General features: G+C 43.7%; 1 pseudogene; it reads left to right on the top strand.

Annotated features, from left to right (window-relative positions):
• Positions 1–8,470, top strand: part of LOC135541382 (bridging integrator 3-like) — a 50,435-nt pseudogene extending 41,965 nt beyond the window's left edge.
• The last annotated feature ends 548 nt before the right edge of the window (positions 8,471–9,018 follow it).

Raw genomic sequence — 9,018 nt, forward strand, 5'->3', positions numbered from 1 at the left:
TTCATTGTGTTACTTCCTCATTTCATAAACAATGAGACATGGAAGGTGAACATGTTCTTAGAGAGGCCTTTTGTCATGTGACAGTGTTCAGTGGACCGGTCAGTCAACCTGCCAGACTACTGTCTCTGCTCCGGCAGGGCTGGTTGGTCCAGACTTGGGCTTGTCTGGCTGGCTGTCTGGTTGTGTCGGTCCGGCTGTGGATCAACTTGTCATAAACAAGCTCTCCTCCAGCTGCTTTTTCCATCCAGCCAGCCACCACACCCTGACTGACCTGTCACACAGACAGTGGTGGTGCGCCCTTGGTCCAACAGAGTTTAGGCCTAGACGAGGCCGGATTAAATATAGGCTGGTCTGGAGCCGACTTGTCAGTATGTGGAAGTCAGACCAGAGACATCTAGGGAAATGTCCAGCCCAGCCAGCAATCCCAAACTATCATTACGCAGTGTGTACAGTGACTTTCAAACACAGCCACTGTCAGCTGAGTCAGCCAGGCTCCCACAGAGCTACTCTTTAGATAGTCTGAGCACAACAGACACATTGGCATCCTCTAGGTATGACAGCATTAGAACTGTGGCCTCTTAATATCGGCTCACACAGGTGTCACATCATTAAGAGAAAGGAAGTGGTGGTCTTCCTGACTGTCGGAAACCTCCTACCTACAATGTGAACATGTGTGAGTGACCCAGATGTTATCATTACTACTCTATTGTGATGTAGTCTGAAGTGAGAGCATCTGATCACATGGCACCTCATGATGCCATGCAGAGGTGGTGTGAAGTGAGGTGCTCTGGAGGAGGAGAATGCCGTCAGCCTTTATGTCTTTAATGAGTCAGTGTGGTGTGTATTGTTGTCATGGGCCAATGGAATCGTGTCGGAGTGCATTCATGCTTAGGGGGCGGTTGTGTAATCCCCTGGCACTTGAAGTATGTGTACACTACACTGGAGCAAGAGACGGATCGTAAATTACTAGAGGAAGGCATCCACCCAGCCTGGCTGCCTGCCGTAAACTGGGCCAAAGTGTTGTTTTATAAATAGAGGGAGAGCGTGGGTCGTGGGGCTGGGCTCTGTGACGTCGCCAAAACGATACAGGGCCGCTCCCTTCTAAACTTCCTGTGGGAAACAATCTACAGCTTGTCTTAGGCTGAGCCCAGGTCACGTCACGCTGCCCAACTCCCCCCACCCCAGCTGGCCACCCCCTCACAGGGCTTATTCTACTCTTTGTTGAGGCAGACTGGATTTCGCAACCTCTTGTCAGGTCCATTGTGGATTCCCCTCACCTGTGGTATATTAAGAAGGGGACCAGGAGAATTGGCTCATTGTTTGAGGAAAAAATGAATCACTGGAACACTGTACACTAGCGAGAGCAGCAGACGTTCAAGGAACTAGGCTATAGCTAGCTGCAGCCTGTATGGAATCCTCCCAGATGAATCATAGAAAAGCTAAGAATTGTCATCAGGTTATGAAACTTAGACCTGGGTAATCATGCATGATGAATGTGACACCTGACTTACTGTGCCTATATAGAATCATACAAGTACATTAAAGTGCTCTCAAATGTGTGAATATCCAGATGTCTAGTTAGACATCTCCACCATTGACTTAATGGTTAGTCTATAATGGTAAGATTTTCTGACTAAACAGGTTTGCAACCGTTTTAGTTTTCTAGTTTGGAAAATGTAAATCTTTTGCAAATTAAGAGGTGTAGCTGCATTTCTGTACTGTATTTCCCATAAAAACAGAACGTACAGAACCAGTGTGTTGGAGCAAAGTAAGTCCCAGGATGAGGCACGGATTCCTGTTGCTAAGTTACAAATGTGTTTCCTATTTTTAGTACCTGAGACAAGGATTCTTTCGGAAAGATTGTGTTTTCATTTTGAATAAAATCATTGAAACCAATTGAATTGTTTCATGCCATTTGCGCTATAGTAGTTAAATAAAAATTGGAGTCGGTTTGACCGAAAATTGGCCTCCTTGGTTGTTAGAAAGTGACTCCAGTCTACACTAAGATGTCTCCTACTTGAGAACACTTTTCTGTGCTGCATGGTATCGATCCACGAGACCTCACATGAGCACTTCAACAAGTTGGTGGTTTAGAGAAAGCTTATTCTTTCTTGTCTAGTTTACTTTTTTTAAAGTGCAATACTTTTTTCAATGCACGTTTATTATTTTAAGACAACAACAAAATTCATTTTTGCATGATTTGTTTAGATTTATTGGTCTGTATTGCGGACACATTGCAATATGTAGGAAGTTTCATTCATATTGTCAATAGACAGCTGTTCCTCTGACAGGCTCTTGTCTGTATGTCCATGTACACAGAGCAATGTCATGTCTCGTTATGTTCACATCTCATGTACAAAGCAGTCACTTTGGCTCTTTGGTATCTATCGCTCTGTCTCTCTGTGTCTCAAGGTCTGCCTCTGTGTGTCAGTTCTGATTCATTGTGTCTCTGTGCGTCTCAGGTACAGCAATGTGTTCCCCAGCCTCAACATGGCTGTGAAACGAAGGGAGCAGGCTCTACAGGACTACAAGAGGTTACAGTCCAAAGTAGAGAAGTATGAAGAGAAGGAGAAGACGGGCCCCACCATGGTCAAACTGCACCAGGTACGCTGCTCTTTCAATGTAACGGAACAGTGCTAACAGCTTCTGCTAGCACGTGTTGCCACTTCATCTCTCTGTTGGGCAGCAGAAGTCCTAGTATGATGTTAGTGTGTTCAATACAATCAAGAAGTGAACAAGGTACAAATGTTGACTGGCTGTGAACAAAAATAGTTGAGCGCAATGCATACTGTACATGTGCTCTCTGTTCACCCACACAAGCTACCAGGCTCTCAAGTATAGCCTTTAGAAAAGACACTGCTGCACATATACAGGCACGTAATTGAGTATTGTAGACACACTCACAGAGACCTCTTCAGCAGCACACACACATTCACAGATATCAATGCAGTGCTGCCTGGGCTCACACCCTCACATGGCTGCCCACCCACACACATTGAAAAAAGCATTGTCAGGGGCACAAAGCCTAAACAGGCCCCCTATCTCCTTGGTCTTTGAATCTCACAGCTCTTAGAGAAATGATCTTGACAAAACACTACCACACCATTTTAACAGACTCACTAAGGACGGACACACAGAGTAGATTCTCAAGATAAACATGAGTGCTCACAGGTGATGCTGTTACACCCCCCGCCCACAAACATACACACACATCATGCACTCTAAATCATACATATACATATTCGTTGAGATATAATTTCTTTATGCCCACCAATAGACTACGTACTAATACATCACACATAATCCTGATCAGCGGTGGTGTGGTCTGCACACAGCCAAGTCTTCCCACATAACCCACTCCTCTTCACTTGTGGTCGTGATTTAGTCTTTTTCTTTTTTTCTCTATTGTTCTGCGTCAGAACACATTTTCATTCTCCTATTGTTTTTCATGGTTATTGACAGATGACATTCCTGAGAACGTAGCTGGAATGTGATTGTTGAGACTCCATAGTAATGATGTGTGTTTTGTTGAAGTGTTGACCTGTCTTCTGTTTGCCCCCGGCCAGGCCAGGGAGGAGCTGAGACCAGCCAGGGAGGACTTTGAAGCCAAGAACAAACAGCTGCTGGACGAGATGCTCAAGTTCTACCACAGCCGCATCGACTACTTTCAGCCCAGCTTTGAGGCACTCATCCGGGCACAGGTGAGCTATAATGTGGCTGTGTGCACACATACCCAGTTTTACTCCCGTGAGCCATCTTTGTAATGCATATATACATGCACAGTTATGAATTATTAGGCCTAGGTATGTATGAGCATTCAGTTGATACACAAAACTTGTTCACATCTGTCCAATCTCAGGCCGAAAAGTTTCCAATGGGTTTTATTCGTAATTTTAGTAGATTGTTGATCTGTAGTGTTGTGTTGCCCCCAGCTGTCTGTTGACCAACAGCAGCGAGGGTGGTAGTGGAGTGGAGAGAGAGTGTAATCCTTCCTGTCTCCCTCCACATAGTCTTAATGTGATTAACCCCCCACGCCTCCCTGATTAGCCCGGGAGGCCCAGGTCTGTCTGTCTATCTGTCTGGCTCCAGCCCTTCAACCTGCAAGCCCGTCTCGCTTTAACCAGACCAGCAGCTGAGCCGGGCACCCTCAACCGTCGCCCACGCCTGCCCCCCGCACCCCACCCCACCCCAGCCATGTCATTTTGTTTTTGGGATAGAGACTGGCACACGCCTAATCAGATTGAGTAGTGGCCACGTCACTAGGCCAGGCTGGCACCCCACCCCCAAACACACTGACAGACCGAAAGCTGCCTATCAGACTCAAACAACATTTAGTCATTGATACAACCAGGCTAGCCCAGAGGGGGTTCAAAGGAAGTTGATATTTGCGCCCATTGATCTATCCATAGTTCTGTCTTCCGTGACAGAGTTCTTTACTTTCTCTGTGTTTCTGTTAGATTACAACAAGGGGGTAGGCTTGTATGTGATGACTGTTACTGGAAGACTGGAAGTGAATGGAGCCCTCCTGGGCTGGCTGAGTAAAGACAGACTTGTGTAACAGCAGCGTAGCCTGATCTTCACAGCTCAGGAGATGGTGTCACTGGAGGCAGTCTGAATAAACTTGGCAGCTGCCATTAGGTCTCTGGTAATCTTGTTAATTGATCAGGATTATCTCCTCCATAGTTGCTCTGTAATGTAACACTGGACATCACCTCTCCCTAGAATGATGATTATAGAAACATGGATCCAATGCCCTATAAGATAAGGATTTAATAAAGACAGGTTGTGGATATAAAACTATTGGGTGAAGATTTTGGGGCTTCCCACTGTTAGTGTCCCTTTTTCAGTGCTCCTTCCTCTATGGACATTGGAGCAGGTCTGTACTCAGTCATCTGCAAAGAATGACTTGAAACAGTAATGAGGGCCCTCTGAAGGCAAAGCGCTGATGACTCAAATTCAAAAGCTCATCTCTAACTCCAGAACACTGTGAATGGAGGCGGGGTTGCGCAGTTGGGCCAGAGGGACAGACTCCAGTGCTGGGCTGGTCTACACACCCACTCCTCCAACACAGCCGCTCCTGGGTGGTCAGTCAGCACAGCAGCCCATGCACGGTCTGGACTCCCACTCCCCCAGACCTGCTGCAAGGCTCCCAGGGCGCCCTCACAATGTCTCCCTTTGTTCTGAGCTCTAGCACCACTAGCAGGAGTTTCATGAAATGGCTATGAATGGGACGCAATGCTCTGCTGTGATCGGATGTGCCTGTCCACCTGTACAGATGCTGGATAATTGAGACATTGTCTGAGTGTGGATTCCCTGTGGTTGTTCTTGGTTAGGGTGTTCTGTACTGCTTGTACTAGCAGAAAGAAATGTGTTCTTTTGACACGCTACTGTCATAATGATTGTTATATTGCACTTCTCCTGAGGTAATTGATAGACCAGGTTGATAGAGATGGGATCTTATTGGATGCCCAATTTTTTTTTTTCTCATGTACTGTATGTTTTTTAAATATTGTTAGTGAAATAAAGAGTTGAGGTCAGATGAGTCGGTGTAGCTCTGTCTAAATAAATATTTAGTCATCAGGGCCAGGGTGACGGGGTGTATTTGGTCATTTGTAAAAAAAATAATATATATATATATATAAAAGGTAATATAAATAATTATGAATTTGGCCATTGGCTCCTTTTCATAGGTGGTCCGTGGAGTTTATGGCACATGATTACTGGGCTAATTGTAGAGACTGGATGACATAAAGGATGTTCACCCCAGACCAGACAGTGATCTGGTCTACATTATAACTGACATGTATCCCATAGCTTTTTCACCAAGCCACTTTTTAAATGAAAAATATCCGCTTTGCCCCCACATACACTGGTAACCCAATACTCATGGCCCACTCATGTGGTCTAGGTGACGGAGTTCGGTATAAACACAGAGGCTTTTCAAACTGGGTTCCTCTTCCGGTTCGTCACTGGGTATACCAACTAGCTTCTGTTAATATAACTGGACTGAAGCTGGCACACGTCATGTGGAATAGACATTTGGATAGTTAATCACAGTTCAAATGTAATTAGTTGAAAATGGCTACATGATCATTTCTCTACCAGCATGCATCCTGTGACAAATCTCTTATAGTTGCATGTGGTTACGTCTTCTCCCTACCCAAGAGAGATATCTTAATTTTCCTATCTGAAATGGCCTGTCTCTCTATTCTTCAATGCCTTGATCTGCCAGCAGCTCTTCTTTTATTCCAGCCTCTATGCAGAACACACGTGTGCATTTCCAAATAAGTCCGAAATGCCCCCTAAAGTGCACTGTAGCGTATGCATCGCTGCATGAATAAATATTGAAATGTGTGTGGGTTTCAAGGGGTTGTATTTCCCAGTACTTTCATTCTCGGCCCACTCTTCTGGAGTCTTGTAATGTGATTAAAGTCTATTAATCATCAAAGCATCTCTCCTGGGATCCTGACTCATGAACTGGGGGAAGAAGCAGGGGTGGGATGTGTCAAGAAAGCTTTCAGCGAACACTCTCTATCTCATGTTCAGATTGGGAGAGAAAAGGCAGGGTCACTACCCACTGAAGAGCTGGGGTTTGGGCTTTGTTTTAGTTGTTTGATTTCTACGGGCTCGCTCCTTTACTTCTGAATGGCTTCTCATTAGTGTAGGTGAAGGGCTATAGGACCATGAGCCTCTGCATGTTGTAAGTAAACTGTAGCTAGATTGTGGGGGTGGACTGGGCAGGGTTCTGATTTGAACTTTAACTGCTCTCTTTCCATAAGACCCTCATCGTCTTAAAGTTTTCCACCCCAGTAAATGCACCATTATCTTTCCTTCTCTCTTTCAGGTGGTGTACTTCACGGAGATGCACAATATTTTCAGTGAGTTGACGGATCAGATCGACCAGGCAGGGCTGAGTGATGAGCAGAGGGAGAATGAAGCCAAGCTGAGTGAGCTGCGTGCTCTGTCCTTTGTCGCTGATGACTGAGAGAGGGAGAGAACACCAAGGAGAGGAAGGGCTCGCTCTATACCTCTGGCCTTGACTCCTTTCAAACCTCAGTGAATGGATTGCTCTTCAGAATCCTTCTCAGTGTGCAAATGGACAGCTTTGGTCATATCCTAATCATCAACTGTTTCTTGCACTCATCTTCCCACCTCTCTTACATCTCTCATCTGACCCTTTCCTCACGTCTAAAGAAACACTGATAGCAACTCCAAGCATTTTACCTGCCACCAAGCCATCAGCGAAGTGCTATTATCATAAGCCAATATGTATATATTGTTTTAAATGATGGAATGAAACCTTGGGTCACACCATAGAATTACACATAGAACTATAGATGTGTAGGATATCTGTGGATCACAATTTCTTCTCAAAGCTGCATACTTGTTTTTGATCATTTGAGTTTTGTAATCTTTTCCAAATTAAGGTACATACCAATATGGACTTTATTGTAACAAATTGGTGGTACTGTATTGAACACTAGTATTTAATTGTTATCGGACTAGAGGAAGTGTAGGTCAGAAAGCTACATTCATTTGAATCTCTGTATTTCTCCCTCCCTCGGGGTTTAAGCACAGTGATCTCGCCTGTGCATTGTGGCCCAGGAGCTTATTTGTTGGGGTAAAACAAAACTATTGAAAGTAGTATTTAACAAAAGCCACTCCAGCTTCCCGGCTATGGATATATGTCAAACTCTCATCTCCAGACCTCTGATGGTGACTGTATAAAAGGTGTCAAAATGTTTGTTTGTTCCCTAATCGTCCCCTACTTCTGAAAAGGAAAATCTGACAGTCCTTGTACCCTTCTCCCGTTCTTCTTCACGTACAGTAGGTTTACAAGTCGAGCTAGAGTACTTGCCTTCCAAAAGCAACGCTCTTGCTCCCTCTAGTGACACTTACTGTTCATTGTTCCCATAGCTTTCCTTCATTTGACTGTTATCGAAGTGGTTCTTTGTTCCATAGTTTGTCCTCAGATTAATTATTGATTTAAACTCTCCAGTAAATGTTCCTACTACATAACAGATCAAATAAAACTGGGAGAGGACTATGTCTATCAGTTATTGCCTAGGGTGAGGTCATGCATATGATTTAAGTACATCACTTAACTATTATACCCACATTTGTTGCATATTTATTAATGAAAAATGCTTGAGGATGAAATTGTTCCTTATAATTCCCTCAACATGACAAATTGACTGTTTTTCTATGAATGTGCCTTTTCTTTGTGGACAGCTATGTACAAAATGTGTATTTAAAAAAAAAGTCTCATCCAAAACATAGTTCTAGTTCAACTTAATTACCATTATTATTGAGTGAGAAACATGACTTGTAATCTGTTATGTTAATGGTCTTTATGAAGCTGTTTATTTTTTAGCTCTTACTTACCATCTTGTTTAGACATGGTTTTCAGTAAAGCTTTTTCCATTATCATTTTCTATGAACAACCATGCAATAAATGGATGTAAGAAGAGTCTCCTTCAGTGATCATACACTTCAACTAAATGAAATTGACTGATGATAATCAGTTTCTTTATTAAGGAACATACAATAATATTTCTACATTGTTGGGAATTAATCAAAATAGTGTCCAGTGAACATATTTCATCAATATTCAGTTTTAAATGTTCTTCCCATTTACAAATTCACTATTTACTGGCAACTGCATAAATTATAGAGATTCTCCAGTACTTTTGTATAATGTCTTGCCAGTAGTTTTAAAAATAGTCCCTGAAAATGTTATGCCATATGTGCACCACGTCATTGTGTTTTCTCGGGCTCTACTGTGTATGCATCTTTCTAGCGGTCACCCAAATGGCGAGGGGCCGAAGCTCATTGACTACATCTTGAATTGCTAGGGGCTGGCCCATGTGGGGAAAACGACACAGCACAATCCCTTTCAAACTAAGGATATAATGGCTAATTGAGAAGATGGTAATTCTGGTGGTAATTCACACCCAGCCCAAAGCGGGAGGTTTAAAAACATTCTGGAGCATGTCTTTAAGGGTAATGTTTCAGTTG

This window comes from Oncorhynchus masou, chromosome 1 (assembly GCF_036934945.1).
Source record: "Oncorhynchus masou masou isolate Uvic2021 chromosome 1, UVic_Omas_1.1, whole genome shotgun sequence".
Lineage (NCBI taxonomy): Eukaryota > Metazoa > Chordata > Actinopteri > Salmoniformes > Salmonidae > Oncorhynchus > Oncorhynchus masou.